This window comes from Corylus avellana, chromosome 8 (genome assembly GCF_965113065.1).
Source record: "Corylus avellana chromosome 8, dhCorAvel1.hap1.2, whole genome shotgun sequence".
Lineage (NCBI taxonomy): Eukaryota > Viridiplantae > Streptophyta > Magnoliopsida > Fagales > Betulaceae > Corylus > Corylus avellana.
In genome coordinates, this window is record NC_142497.1 from 4,140,105 (window position 1) to 4,152,518 (window position 12,414).

The window sequence follows — 12,414 nt, forward strand, 5'->3', positions numbered from 1 at the left end:
GAAGAGAAATGAGAACAATTAAGGAAGAGAGAGTCAAAAAATTAAGGTGGTTCGTCTTATGACCTACGTCCACACATCAAAGTCTTTTCATGATTACATTTTTCCTTGATTATTTGATTGTTTACAATACTTTATTTATAGAGAAAATGTTGGAACGTTACATGTCTCTTTTACTTCTACATTAACAACAACCATAATTGTAATTCTTGTCACTTGATATCTTATAACTTTTGTTTCTTGAACTCTTATAACAATTGTCTCTTGAACTCTTGTAACTCTTGTGTTAATATGCCTCTGCAAATCCAACAGTAGATCATGTATGTTGAGGTTCGATCTTGCACATCAAAGGGCTGAGAAATGGTTTCTATGGCCTGAATTGAAACATCGGCTGCTATGACCAAAACTTGCACTTTGTCAACTCTATCCGTTATCGTCTGCTTTTGGCTGTGACTTTAACAGTGGCCTTCTTGTAACTTCCTTGGGCTGGTGACACGTCCCTTTCTCACTCCTGGCCGTTGGGATAACCAAGGTCGCATGAGAGGAGTCTTCATGATGTGACCCCTAGCCAAGTGGGTCATATTTGCTTAATAAAGAGCTCACTGGAAGGCTCTACGATATGGAGACAACAAAATTGCATGGAATTAAGGCTTTGGGGAAACCACTTGCTTGCAAGGGAAAACAATGTTATGGCCTATCTTTCAAAATTATAGCCGTTGCGACATTCACTAGGGCTATTATTTCGTTGATTCTGGTGGCGAGAACACTGGAATTTTACAAAAATAATATACAAAGGAGGTATAGAGGTCAAACGTACGCCAAGTTCAATGAAGATGAGAAGGAGATTGAGATGGCATCATCTTCTGATAATGAAGCCAAGTGAGACTTTCATGGATGTACAAAGGTGGTGGAGGTGGAATGAAAAAAAAAAAAAAAAAAAAAAAAAAAAAAAAAAAAAAAAGTCATTTCTTGAGATGTTTGATTGCGGCTAGAAGAAGCTACAATATTGCTGGACTTTCAAATCTTAAGTTACAGGGCACGGCTGTCTTTTTGAAAACCTTAGTTTAGCTCTGATGTAATGAGGAAAAAAAAAATTTTAGCGGGTGTTTGTTGAATATTTTTGAACAATTGTTTCTAAAGTTGAAAGTAGTTTCGAGTGTTTTCTGCATTTAATCCATGTGTGTAGAGTTGTTTATTAAAAAAAAAAAAAAAAAAAATCATCATTTACATAGAATAACCAATTAATCTGAGTAACAATAGTAAAGAGACATAGCTAAACGTATACAAGAAAAGTGGTATGATTATAATATGACTTATAACATATTAGTTGGTGATTTAATTTGGTATCAAAATTCCAATACGAATTCAAAAACAAATTGATATTTTGTTTGAAAAATCCAAATTTGATTGTCGTATTATATAAAACTTTTTTTATTTTTTATTTTTGAATGTGTTATTTGTTCATTTTGATGACTTTATTATATTTTATCATACTAGTTTTTATTCTACATTCCCATAGCAATGAAATCCTATTGTTCCTACCTTAGTGAAGTGAGAAATGAGTGATATTCTTTATTCGATTACAAATATCTCTGATAATTGTGAAGTGCATTGATATAAATACGGTGGTAAGTAGAGGTAATACAAAAGTGTGTAAACTATAAATTAAAATGATTCCAATGGCCCATAATGGTGTTTTCTAATAATGGACCCAACATGTTGAGATTGATTGTCACGTTATCCTTTATTATCTTCTTCATAGCTCACTACAACTTCATTCAATTACATTTCATGATCAACTCACGGACCTCTTCACAAAGTCACATCCTCAAGGGTACTTTTACGATCTTGTATCTATAAACTTAAGTTTGTATCTTGCATTCTACCCTGAGCTTAAGTGGTTTTTTTTAGGTTCATTATAAATTGTGATGGTTACTCGATTGTGTTGGAAAAGTGATGCTGTAACATTATCAGACCCAATCATTGACAATTAATATGAGCAACAGTAGTATCAATGTTACATTTGATACATATTTCTTTAGATAGCTACGTGGATAGATAGGATATTAATTACCTCTTCTAGCTATAGGCCCAAAAAAATCTCCAATGCATAATTGATTGGGATCCTCTCAATTTGAAGTCAAAATGTAGACGAGTAATTTCTTAGTTTAGATCAGATTTCACATATGTAATATGGTATATATAGTAATTTTAAATGACATATGCCACAATTTACATTATTAAATGTAACAAAATAAAATCTAGATCATAAAATAATTCATCTTCATTTCTCTTTATTTTACCTAGAATGGAGAGAAATAGAGAATCATATTCCATTCATAATTGGCAAATAAATTTATGTGTTTTTACCAATCAATCTAGCTAAGAAAAGGATAAAAATGAAGTAAATTAAGTAGACAAAATACATCATTGATTTTTTAACTTAAAAAAAATATTAAAAAAAAAAAAAAAAAGTGGTTAGCGATTATTAAGGTTATTAACAGCTAATCGCCGATTATAATTAACCGCCTAGACGGTTAACGGAGACGATTAATAAATTTTACTAACTGCCTAGACAGTTACGGTTAGCAGTTTTAGCTAATAATTAATAATCATAACCGCCTTTTCACTTACCAAAAGTCCAAAATGCAGTACTAATACACAACCAAAACTCAATATGAGTGGTGTGCGCGTAGTGATTATAAAAGAATAAGTAAATCTAAAAACCAAATACTGGCTGGTCAGCTATGTGGGCTCAGCCGCCATGCATGAACATCAAAACTACAAGCTATATCATCATTGTCCAATGGATGCATGCATTCCATTGAAAAATTCAAATCCAAACAATAAAAAAGAAAAATCAATTATAAGAGAAATACTTGAATGACTTCCAAACAGTCTCCACAAATATATACACACACAGATATATATATATATATATATGGCAAACTACAACATTAGTTATTTATAATATTGATAGATTGTAGCCGGCTAGAGCTCTTGTAATCAATCAGGTCCATGGATGGCACAAATCATACGTCTTGTTTTTATAGTCATATTCACATGGACCCGTAGTCAAAATATGCCAAACGCATTTGCTGCAAACTCTATGATCCCTGTCATAGTCGAAGATCTGAAACGTGTAATTGTTCAGAATAGCCCACGAAAAGTTACACGTGAATGCTGTCGTCCCAAGCAAATTTGGTCTAAATGTGAAGGTGTAGTACGTTGGCACCTGTGCTGATATTATGTAAACCAAGATCGTCATCCTTTGACTCACACTTAGCCTGAAGTTCTGTGGTGTTTTCTAGTGCATTATTTATTGTCACCCATGTTCGCTTGCGTTGGAAAATTGTATCTGTCGATGTTGCTGCAACATTATCAAACGTCCCCCACATGGACAAATATATCATCAACACCATCATTATCATCGCTACCAACGTTACATTTGTGCTAGAATATGATGTCACCATGTTGCTTGTTTCTTGTCTAATAAACCAGGAATCTCAATGATATAATATGACTTTCAAATTGTTCACACATCGCATATATAGTGGTGAAAATTATAGGGTAAAGATAGATAAGGTTAAAAATAAAAAAACACAATAACAAACAAAGAATTTGAAGTTGTTAACATATATATTCTATTCCATGGAAATGTGAACGAGTCCAACCTAATGAATACCTAATTTTCTTATCAAAAAAAGGGGAGTTCAGTTAGATTAGATTTATGTTCCCTAATTTAATACATATTTCTTTGGATAACTTTAGCTGACTTTAGGTAACCATCTATCTGACACAGCACTTTTTTTTTTTTTTTTTTTTTAATTTTATTTTCTTTTTTTAGGGTAACCTCTTAGTTATAGTATAGCTGATGGCCCAAAAAAATCTCCGATGCGTAAATGATTGGAATCTTCTCTATTTCATTTTCAAGTCAAATATGAATCTGATCCAAGAAGGAAAATGGGATGTGTGCAGTATGAATTAATGTGAAAAAACAAAAAATTGAGCCTTGGGGCTTTTCTTCTTCTTCTTTTCTTGTAGCAAAAATGAATTAATGTGAAAAAAAAATATGAATGTTTTGTATGAAAAGATTAAAAAAAAAAAACATTGTTTTATAATGAGAGCCCACAAGTTTTTTTACCAAACAGAGGCCACAAAGTCTTTTTTTTTCCTCCTCATGTTGTTTGACAAATTAGAGCTTAGAAAAATTTGTCATTCGTCTCATATAAACTAAGAATAATTCTAGAAGTATTTTTGTGTCTTTCTTGTTTCCCTTCAAAATCAATTGTATAGAATATATAATTGTAGTTACTTGAGATTATGAAGAACAACAATAAACGTAATAATTATTTTTTAGATCATTATCATTATTTATATGAATATGATCATATGATTTGGTTAGATCATATTAAATTAAATTGTTATCTAATGGTAATACTCAAACTCCTAATGATCTAAAGGTGATACTTCAATTATTATGCGTTATCTTGGTTTATATGAATATGATCATATTATCTCATTAAATCATATCACATTAAACTATCATCTAATGGTAATTCTCAAACTCCTATTGATTTAATGATGATACTTCAAATCATATGATCAAACTCCTAATGATCTAACGGTGATACTTCAAGTTATATGATCAAAACTCTTAGATTCACATGATAATACTTAGACAATGTGACCATACCAATATACCATATTGATATTATGATTAAGCATATGAATCATTCAAATGATCCAAAGGTTATTGTATCTAAGTAAGACCATTGTTATTTGTTACTTAATTTATAATTAATATAGATACACACAAGGCTCAATCGCGTTTGTATCTAAGAAATTAATATGATTAATTTCTTCTTATGTTTTTTAAATGACAATGTCGAACGCCTTTATGTCACACACACTAATAGTCTACCATCATATTACATATAGTATTATTTATTTATTTAGTTAATATATTAAAATGTTAATGCTTAACACGAGTCAAGTATAAACTATCTAATGATAATATTTTTATTAACTGACACAATAACTTGTACCATATAATAAAATGATTAATGATAATATCAAATATTTCTTATTATTTACTATATACACACACACACATGCATAAATAACAAAAAACAAAGGTATTTGTTACTTATTAAAAAAATATACAAGCCAAGCCTAATAAACGAGGCGAGCCTTATACGAACTTGCTCACGAGCTTAGCCACGTCGGGCCGAGCTTGCTTCGTTTAATATTCGAGTTAGGATTTGTGTTCATGAAACGCTTCATTTAATATTCGAGTCGAGCTTATGCGAGCCGAGCCCGAGCTTGCTCGCGAGATGCTTCGCTCACTTAATAGCCCGACTTGGTTTTATAGCCCATATCTCCAACCCACTATTGGAACACATCCTTATCCACAGCTTAGTTTGAATTCAAATACAAATAGAGTATAAATTCAAATAGTACATATTAGATAATTGTAAATATTCAAATATTGTAATCTTGTTATTCATCATTTATATATATGAAACACAACCTAACGTGAAGTTCGAGCTGTTTTTACAGAAAATTATCTATTCTATTATGGTATTAAAGCTCTCATTGACATATGTTTTACTCATGGCTTCTTCCACTTCCGTTTCTTCCACCACCTCCGATGGTCTCTCTATAGCCCCTACCACTTTACATTCTCTCCATCACTACATACAAATCAAGCTTTCTCGAGATAATTATCCCGTATGGCATACCCAAATTGTCCTATACCTTGAGGGAAATGAGTTATATGAATCTGTCACCGGAAAATCTATATGTCCTCCCAAATTCATTAACTCCGTCGCCACTGAATCTACTCCATCAGTCTTGGTCAAAAATCCATAATACTCAACCTGGTATCATCAAGACAAAATAGTCCTCAGTGCCCTCATATCTACTCTTTCAACAAACATCTTACCTCATGTTGTGGGTATCAAAACCTCACATGCTGTATGGTGGTTACAACTGGAAAAGATGTTTGCTTTGGAAGCCAAAGCCCGTGTCATGCAAACTAAGCTTCTTTTGACCACAATAAAGAAAGGCGACCTCTCCGTGGCTGACTATTTCATGCAAGCCCAACGTTGGTCCAATCTATTGGCATCTGTTGAAGATCCTGTTAAGGATATAAATCTGGTATGTTATTTAATTGGAGGTCTCTCGGCTAAATTTGATTATTTGGTTGCTTCTCTCATAACACATTTGGAGCCTATCTCATTAGAAGATCTGTATGCTCATTTACTCATATTCGAGTAACAGCTAGAACAGAACAATTCTGTTCCAGATTTGACCAACTCCTCAGTTCATGTTGCTCAACGCCTAATTCCCATTTATGGACGTGGTGGCCGTGCATCAAATGGTCCCTCCAATGGTTCGTTTCATGGACGTGGCCGTGGCAGGGGACATGGTGGTCATGCTCCCTCATCTCATCAATTTGGCTCTTCAAATCGACCCATGTGTCAATTATGCAACAAGGTTGGTCATAATGTTGCCAAGTGCTACCACAAATTTGATCATGCCTACCAAGTGTCTTCTCCACCTGCATCCTTTCTCACTGTAAATCAATCCTCTCATGATATGAACTAGTACCCTAACACGGTTTTCTACCCATCACCTGACCAATGACCTCACCAACCTCAATATCACAGCAAACAAATATGCATGCAATGAACAGATTCGTGTTAGAAATGGTCAAGGTTTGAATATCTTACATACCAGTTCAACTTTTTTACCTTCTACACACAAACACTTTTCTCTTAAATCCTTGTTGCACGTTCATGCCATTCAGCAAAATTTAATTTCTGTCAATAAATTCACTTGTGATAATAATGTTTTTATTGAGTTTCATCCATTTGATTTTCATGTGAAGGATCTACACAGCTGCCATTTGCTTCTACGTGGCCCGAGTAGAGATGGTCTTTACATCTAGCCATCTCCTTCCTCTTCGTCTCCATCTCCTTCAGCGTGCCTTCATGAGCGTGTCTCTGTTGATTCTTGGCATCGTCGACTCGGCCATCTTGCTCTCCGAGTTGTCTGCAATGTTCTGTCCAAACATTGTCTTCCAGTCTCATCAAATAAACCTCCATAAGTGTGTCCCACTTTTTAGCAAGGAAAAATGCATCGTTTACATTTTGGGTCATCACCATCGGTTTCTATTGCTCCTTTAAGCTTGTTATTTCCTAATGTATGGGGCCGTGCTCCAATTCTTTCAATGAATAATAAACACTACTTTTTTATGCATTGTCGATGACTTTAGTCGTTATTCTTGGCTTTTTCCATTAACTTCTAAATCTAATGTATTTTCCACATTTATCAAATTTCGAACTTTAGTGGAAAAATTTTTTAATCTCCAAATTAAATCAGTTCAAATCGATGGGGGATGAGAATTTATTCCCCTCCAACGTTATTTCAACTCTGTAGGTATCAACTATAGGCAATCATGTCACACACATCATCAAAATGGAAGTGTGGAACCTAAACATCGTCATATAATTGATACCGGCTTAACTCTTCTTTCTCACTCCAAAGTCCCATTTCAATTTTGGGATGAAGCCTTTGACACAGCCACCCTTCTCATTAATCGTTTGCCTTCATCCATTAATACACAAAAGTCACCCTTTGAATTATTATTTGGTGGGAGTCCTGATTACAAATTTATCTATTTTTGGCTGTGAATGTTTTCCCTACTTAAGACCGTACAATAAAAATAAATTTTCATTCCGATCAAAATCATGTGTGTTTTTTGGAATATAGCAGACCCCACACTGATTACAAATATCTTGATATTCTCACTGGAAGAATCTATATTGTCAGGCACGTTATCTTCAACGAATCTGTTTTTCCATTTCAAAATTTGTCATCATCCTTATCTCCACCCAAACCGGTCCCATTCTCATATGCAATTCCCCCTTCACTCCCACGTGTCTTCTCTTTGCCCAATGGGTCTCCACTAGTCTCTCCTTTGCACAGCAAGTCATCATCTCCAAGGTCTCTTTGACTCCAAGATTCCTCTTCAAAAACTGTGTCACCTTTGTCTCACATATCTCCACTTGCTACACGGTCCTTCACTCACAATTCTTCTCCATCATTTGAGCCTATTTTGTCTCCTAATGTAGCCTCTCCCAGCGGACCCGTGTCCTTCACACAAAATTCCTCTCCATTATCTCCTATTTTGTCTCCTTTGCCCAACAAGTATTCATCTACACGGTCCCCACAAAATTCATCTCCATTATCTCCTATTTTGTCTTCTTTGCCCAACAAGTCTTCATCTACACGGTCCTTCACACAAAATTCTTCTCCATTATCTGAATATTTTTTAGGCAAGTGCTACCTACAATCCTTTAATGCAAATCTCTCCTACCAGCAGTCCCTACGTAAGAGTCTCTCCTATTGCAGTCCCTACGTAAGAGTCTCTCCTATTGCAGTCCCTACGTAAGAGTCTCTCCTATTGTGTCCAAATCCAACCTCACTCCTGACATAACTAAATCACTGCCTACTGTTTCCTCATCTGAACCATCTGACACAGTAAATAATAGTTCTGCATTACCCGTGACCTCTCCCATAGCTCGCACTAGAACCCACACCATGGTTACTCGCTCCCAACATAATATCCATAAACCAAAAATCCCTACAAATGGCACCATTCCCTATACTTCACCTCATGCCTTAAACACCTTTCTCACTACCCATGGTAAGAACCCACATGTTTCACCTCTGCCTCTAAACACCAAGAATGGCATACTGCAATGGCAAAGGAGTTCAATGCTCTCATAAAAAATCGGACTTGGGATTTAGTTCCTTACAACCCTTTTATGAATGTTATTGGAGCAAAATAGGTTTTTCGCCTCAAAAGAAAGGCTAATGGTAGTATTGAAAGATATAAGGCTTGCCTTGTTGCCAAGGGCTTTCATCAGCAACCGGGTATTGATCTTGGAGACACATACAGTCCAGTAGTTAAGCCAATAACTATTCAAACTGTTCTTTCACTTGGTGTGACTGCCGGATGGGAAATTAAACAAATCGACGTGAGTAATGCATTTCTTCATGGCCTTCTCCAAGAGTCTATTTACATGGTCCAACCTCCTGGATTTATTGATGCTAATGCCCCCACAGCTGTTTGTCATCTCAAGAAAGCTCTCTATGGCTTAAAACAAGCTCACCAAGCATGATTTCAGCAACTCAGCTCTAAGTTTTTTGATCTTCGTTTTCATGGATCTCGGTCTGACAGTTCATTGTTCATTTTTTCTGAAGGCAGTGTTCGGCTTTTTGCTCGTGTATGTCGACGACATTATTCTCACAAGCTCATCCCCGACTGCAATTAATGGCCTCATCCAACAGTTCTCTGCTGATTTTCCAATCAAGGATCTTGGAAAGTTGAACTTCTTCTTAGGGGTGGAGGTTTCTCGGTCTGTTGTTAGAATTCACCTCTGTCAACAAAGGTATATTTCTGATATTCTCAAACGTGCCAACATGTCACTAGCAAAACCTATTACATCTCCCATGTCATCCTCTACCACTCTTAGCAAATTTGATGGTGTAAAGTTTGATGATGCAACTCTTTATCGGAGTATAGTTGGCGCCTTACAGTACCTATCCATCACAAGACTTGACATTGCATTTGATGTCAGTAAGGTATCTCAATTTATGAATGAGCCACAAGACACCCACTGGTATGCTGTCAAGCGAATCCTACGCTACTTGAAGCACACTATTGATCATGGTCTTCTTATCAGAAAGTGCTCCTCAAATCAACTATTTGCCTTTTCGAATGCAGATTGGGTAGGTTGTCCAGATGACATACGGTCCACTTCAGGTTTCTTATTTTTCTTGGCTCTAATCTACTTTCATGGAGCTTCAAAAAGCAACCCACAATGTCTCGCTCGACCACAAAATCTAAGTATAAATCCATAGCAAACACTGCTGCAGACTTATGTTAGCTTCAATCTCTACTTAGTGAGTTAAGTGTTTTTCTACCGACTGCCCCAATATTATTTTGTGATAACATCGGTTCTACTTATTTGTCAGCAAATCCAATTTTTCAGGGTTGCAACCAAAAGTCTCATCGTCAAGTTTCTCTCAAGCAAATATCAAATTGCTGATGTCTTAACCAAGCCTCTTGTTGCAGCTAGGTTCAATTTTCTAAAGTCAATCTCAATGTCTTTGCCCCTCCATCTCGATTGCAAGGGCATATTGGAACACATCCTTATCCACAACTTAGTTTGATTTCAAATACAAATAGAGTTTGAATTTAAATAGTACAGATTAGATAATTGTAAATATTCAAATATTGTAATCTTGTTATTCATCATTTATATATATATGAAAGACAACCCAACGTGAAGTTCGGGCTGTTTTTACAGAAAATTATCTATTCTATTACCCACCATGCCAATAGAGACGAGAGATGGTCTAATTTAATTTTGATTTCCCCATTTTGTGGTCCGATCTGATTTCTTGGTGTTGATTTGTCGGTTTGGTTTTGCCAAGAGAGAAGAGAAAAAGAGGGGAAGATTTGATTTCCAGTTGTTGATGGTTTTGCTCTGAGAGAGAGAGGAGAGAGAGGGGGAAGATCTTCAATTCCCTGGTTTGCTGACGGAGAGAGAGACAATAGATGTTCTCCCTGGTTTGCCGAGAGAGAGAGAGAGAGAGAGAGAGAGAGAGACATTTCTTGGTTTGGAGAGAGAGAAACCGTAAAAGGTAGGATAAAAAATATTGAAAATAATATTTAAATAAAGTAAATAGTTAAAATATATATTCTGCTGGAGCTGATAGTGAAAAACTAAGAGTTAAAATGAAAAAGACATTCACTGCTCAAGATGCTCTAACAAGCAAACATGCAGACATGTGTCAAACTCACACCAGCAATCGACAGTGGACAACTCACCCTTGTACCTCTCTAGACCTTCCTATATTTCCATATATTTACATTGGGGATATTAAATTTTATGGGTCCATCCAAAGAGATTTTTATTTGATTATTATGGGCTAATGTATTTGGCAGAGATCATCAACGATTTAAAGAACTTAGGAAAACTCAATGATATAAAAGAAAATGTTAACATTCTCCATTAATTTCAATTGAACTGGAGGAGATCCAATTAGTTTTATTTGAAGGATAAAATTATCCCTTATAAATATAACAAGCTAGATATTAATTTAGAGCCAAAAAAGCATAAAACTTAGCACAACAAAAAATGCCCAATAGACAACTACAAAAAATTGAGTTTTTATTGACCATCCCTTAGTGACGTGTTAAGCTTGTTGACACGACACTAATGTTTAATGACGTGTCATTAGTAACGTGTGTGGCAGGTCAAAAATTAAGATGTCACTACTGGGACTTTAGTAATGTGTGAATTTTTGACATGTCACCCTTTGGTGATGTGTCAAGTCCAACACGTCACCCTTTGGTGACGTGTCAGATTTGACATGTCACCAAAACGTGGCATGTCAAAAATCCACACGTCACTAAAGTTTAAAAAATAATAATAAATTTTTTTTAAAAAAAAAAATTCCGAATTTATTTTTTCAATTAAATTTTGATTTGCAGAGGCAGCAGATCTTGTATAGGAGGAGCTTCTTTTCGACAAATTATTCAAGTCTAACCATGAATAATTTTCAGATCATGGAGGAACTTCCATATGTGCGAGCAACAATACATCAATCAAATGTAAACAAAATCAAAAGTTTTGAACTTGGAATCTAATTTTACTACTCACTATGTGGATTTGGAGAGTATCTAAAATCAGGAACATGCAACAGCAAAGAACATTAGAAAGCTAAGACAAATGATAGAAAAATCAGAAAAATTACCCATTAGAGTAGAGGATGTCCATTCCCCAAGTGGATTCAACCTAAAAAATCAAACCAAACCAACCAGAAAAATCAGTCTCAGAAAAATTTAAAAAACCCAAACCCAGCAGGAAAAAAAAAGATCAAAATCCCAAACCTAGCCAAAAAAAAATCAGATCTTCTCTTCTCTTTTTCTTTTTCTTATTATCTTCTCTTTTCCTTTTCTTTTTCTTCTTCCCATCTGAGAGAAGAGGGGGCTGGGGGGTATACTAGGTGTGAGAGCGCAGAGAGAATAAGAAAGAAAAAGAGAGAAAAAGAGAAGAAGAAAGAAGAAGGTAGCGCGGGAAGGAAGAAAAAAGAGGGAAGAAGAAAGAAAAAGAGAGAAAGGGAGCTGGGGGGTATTCTGGGCCAAGGTAGCTCTTGGTGCACATTCCCAATTATATATTGTATACCAATTAATTATTGTTACTTAAGTATTTTTTTTTTGACAAATACTTAATAAAGAATATACATTAACAATATATTGTATTTAATTAGTTATGTAATAAATAATAAGTATTAATATATATTAATACTTATTATTATATGTACATATATTTA

General features: G+C 35.0%; 2 long non-coding RNA genes across 3 annotated transcripts; one reads left to right on the forward strand and one right to left on the reverse strand.

The window, feature by feature from the left end:
* Nucleotides 1–2,711: 2,711 nt before the first annotated feature.
* On the reverse strand, nt 2,712–12,205 carry LOC132163553 (uncharacterized). The gene is made up of 3 exons (XR_009438316.2): nt 11,972–12,205; nt 11,836–11,876; nt 2,712–3,367 (listed from the first exon to the last, which is right to left on the reverse strand). It is a non-coding gene; the product is annotated as an uncharacterized LOC132163553 (long non-coding RNA).
* On the forward strand, nt 6,024–10,391 carry LOC148583990 (uncharacterized). 2 transcript variants are annotated; one of them, XR_015912960.1, is made up of 2 exons: nt 6,024–9,047; nt 9,274–10,391. It is a non-coding gene; the product is annotated as an uncharacterized LOC148583990 (long non-coding RNA). The 2 variants fall into 2 exon arrangements; XR_015912959.1 differs by having other exon boundaries at nt 9,278–10,391.
* Nucleotides 12,206–12,414: the final 209 nt, after the last annotated feature.